The sequence below is a fragment of the Gossypium arboreum genome, chromosome 2 (assembly GCF_025698485.1).
Source record: "Gossypium arboreum isolate Shixiya-1 chromosome 2, ASM2569848v2, whole genome shotgun sequence".
NCBI lineage: Eukaryota > Viridiplantae > Streptophyta > Magnoliopsida > Malvales > Malvaceae > Gossypium > Gossypium arboreum.
In genome coordinates this window covers 23,735,388-23,739,151 of record NC_069071.1, presented here as the reverse complement: position 1 = coordinate 23,739,151, position 3,764 = coordinate 23,735,388, and the positions used below count along the sequence as shown (strand labels likewise).

The following is a 3,764-nucleotide window of genomic DNA, read 5'->3' as shown; positions in this document are numbered from 1 at the left end:
CTGCTAAAATTTTATTGAATGAGTTCACATGGTCATTCATTGACATACCGGGTGCATACGTGAATCAATAAAGTTTCTTTTTCATATAAATCCTATTTTCAAGACTTTTCGTTAGAAACTTTTCTTCCAGTGTATCCCACAACTTCTTCGCTGATGTCTCCCTCATGACAGAGTATTTCTGCTCTTTAGCCAAACATAGACGAATTGTACCACACGCCTGCCTATTGATCTTGGCCCACTCCTTGTCATCCATCTTGTCAGGCTTTTCTTCAAGGGCTATATCCAACTATTATTGACATAAGACATCCAAGATCTCACATTGCCACATACCAAAATTATTGGTACCATCAAATTTCTCTACTTCAAATTTTGCATTGGTCACAGTAGTCTTTGCTGATGACGATAATACAATAATACAATAATACACTCACAAAATATGCAAAATAATACAATAAAGAACACTAGAATTTTAACGAGGTTCGGTAAATTTTGCCTACGTCCTCGGGCATTACCAAATATATTTCACTCCAAAATACAAGTGAAGATTTACAAGGAGAGAGAACAATTACTTAAGTAGAGAATGGCAAATATGGGTTTATGAAATAGGAAATGGTTAGCCCTATTTATAGTTGAGGTTCAGGGATCAACTTGCAAAGTTACTATACAATTAAGGACCAAAATTTGTAATTATCTCATGCCAAATCTCAATCCCACTTTTGGTGCCTTAAATCTCAGATTTCTAGTGCCAACATTTTGATAGCCATATCTTTGACTTTCCAAAGTATGGATGATTGCCAATAGTTTGCTTCATCAATGGAAATCAACTCAAGCTAACAAAAAAATGAGTTAATTGCCACTGAAAAATACCGCGTTCTCAGCCATTAGAAGTATAAGGAAAGGAATGTATTTGGGGATTATCTAATTAATAAAAAAAATTAAAATATTTTTTGCTTTTATTTGTAATTTACATCTTGTGTATTGAATTATATTTTCATGTAAAAAAAAAGATAAAATTAGGTAATGTGTAAACATTGAAGGCTAAATTTTTAAAATTTAAGAATAAATTAACACAATGAGTAAAAGTTTGTAGTTAAATTTGTTATTATACCAATTCTAAACTTGTCATGTTATCTTCTCGATGGTCGATTAACGATTGGTGACAAAAAAAGAAAAAAATTAAATGGTTGGATGACCATTTTCTAATTTTCACAATTAAGTGACCAAAACTAAACTTATTAATAGTTGAGTGGCTACTAATGTAATTTATCCTAATTTTTTAAATTTTATAACATTCTTCAATTAACATGATTAAGAAATCAAACCCTAAATTTAAAATCTTGATAGTTGATATTAGAATGATTTTCGTTATGAGAAATTAAAATGCATATAAAAAATACAGCGGTAAACCGAATATTAGAATCCTACAAACCATGAAGACATTTATTTATAACAATGTAAAAGAAAAATATAGCTAATAGAGTAGATTCTAAATTTAAATAATTAAACTAATATAATTTTAAAAATAGATGAAAATATTATTTATTGTGGTATTAATTATTATTTTAATATTATAAAATGTGACATGTCAATCAATGAGGCACTTCACCTGTCTCTGTATGAACTCTGCTCTTCATCCTCACTTCCTAGAATAAAAAGAAGCAAATCTAGATTCCCTAACCATGTATGGAGCACGAAAGGGATGCCCAAATTGTGAAGGGACAAGAATGCCAATTTTTTTTAAAATTGGTTTTGCATAGGAAATCGATAAGGTTAAGTGAGAAGAGACATATACATAAACATCGAGGAGGCTGTCATTTGTTGGGATTTGCTGAGAATTTAGTGAAGTTGACGATTAACCCAAAATTTTAAACTCTTTACTTAATCCACCACCTATGGGTTTCTCAGTCAGTCGTTGTCTCAGCAATTTCAACAGCTTATTATGCACTAGTTGACTACGGGGGGGAAAGAAAGTAGCTGAACATTGCCAGGCACGCACAACTATGAATGTTTTGACACAAACAATCATCCAACCACCTCGCTCTTTGCCTCTTCAACCATGGTATTTGTTCTTTCTTTCTCTGCTGCATTATTATTATTTGTTTCTCTGCAGTGATGATCATATGTAAATATATTCGCAGACTTTGATGCCATTGATGGTCCGAACACTAGCAAGGCTAGTAACAGCGCTTGTAACTCAGCCAGCAGCCTCTTTCACGACGATGCTTTATTACAGCCATCTCCTTCCCCGAAATCTCAACTTAGAACGATTGGTTCGACCCCAGTTGCTCCATCCTGAAAACTACTTGTTCCATTTCCTCATCAGCCTCTTGAGATGTTTCTGGTAATTGCCTGTACATATATGCAGGTACCATTGAGGTGGGTAATGACTGTTTGTACGTTAGTGTATGACTAGAAATAGGACTTGAAATTGCTGTCATCAGTCAGTATATATAGATGATTTGCAGAGTGTATGACTAATGAAATATTAGCACATCTTTTTATTCTCTTTGTGTGTGTTTTCTTATTTTCACATTTATGGGAAGAATGAGATGTTCAGATAGTAAGGTTGACCCACTTGTTTTTGTGTTGATATCTATACTTACATCTCAATGCAGCGAGTTTAGATGGATTAATTCCACTCACACAATTGGGTTTCATCTACACCACAAAGTAATTGTGAGAATATAAGGCTTAACTCTATCTACTTAATTTCTTTTACCTAAACTTTGTTTCCTTACTTATTTATGGCGTTAAAAAAAAAGCAAGTTAATCATACCACATCATCGATGGCACGACAAATTGATCCATAATATGGTAAGTTGACTATCATTGACCAACGTTGACTCCTTTGACCGGTTAAAAATTATTAAAAGCTAGTAAAAAATATAAAAAAAAGGCCAAATGTGGATTAGTAATGTGTTTTACAAAATTTTATTATTTAACTAACAATTAAAAATATTAATAATCACTATCATAAAAATTAGTTTAAACTTGTATAATTTATTTAAATTTTGATAAGTTATTTTTTATTTAGTTGTTTAAAACCATTTATTAAAAATTATAAACAATATTTTGAACTTTAAAATTTGTAAAATTATTTAAAATTAGTATTTCAAATGTATGTAAACACTGTTTTTTATAGGTTTAAGGGTGCAAAAGTCCTCAAATTTTTCAAAACAAACAATTAAGCCCTTGCTTTTTTATGCACTTATTTGGGTACTTGAACTTTCAAAATCCATCAAAAATCTCTCAAACCTGTTAAAAAATTAAGCCTCTACTTCTTTTTTCACTCAATTAAGTACTTAGACTTTAGAATGCATCAAAAGACCCTCAAACTTTTCAAAAAAAACAATTAAGCCCCTGCTTTTATTAAAAATTAGAAAATAATTAGAAAAATTAAAATTAATAAAAGCTATAAATATTATTAAATTTTAACAAGAAATTCAAATATTAAAATTTATTAAAATTAGAAATATACATAAATCGTAAAAATATATAAAAATTTTTCAATTTTATAAAAGGTGTAAAATTTATAAAATATATAGAAATATAAAAAAGTTATAAAATTTTATAAAGTCGTAAGAAAATTATACAAAATTTAAAGACATATAAATTTCAGTAAAAAATTATAAAAATTATCATACCAAAAGAAGCATTTTATAATTTTTCTATAATCTTTATTTTTTATCATTTTTTCGCCACATGTCACAATTGTGTTGCGACATGTGATGACTTTAATTGAAAAAACTAGGGTCATTAATTTT

At 29.6% G+C, this 3,764-nt stretch overlaps 1 long non-coding RNA gene across 1 annotated transcript; it reads left to right on the top strand.

Annotated features, from left to right (window-relative positions):
• The first annotated feature begins 1,820 nt into the window (after positions 1-1,820).
• Positions 1,821-2,505, top strand: LOC128284015 (uncharacterized). Its single transcript, XR_008274302.1, has 2 exons — positions 1,821-2,059; positions 2,139-2,505. It is a non-coding gene; the product is annotated as an uncharacterized LOC128284015 (long non-coding RNA).
• Positions 2,506-3,764: the final 1,259 nt, after the last annotated feature.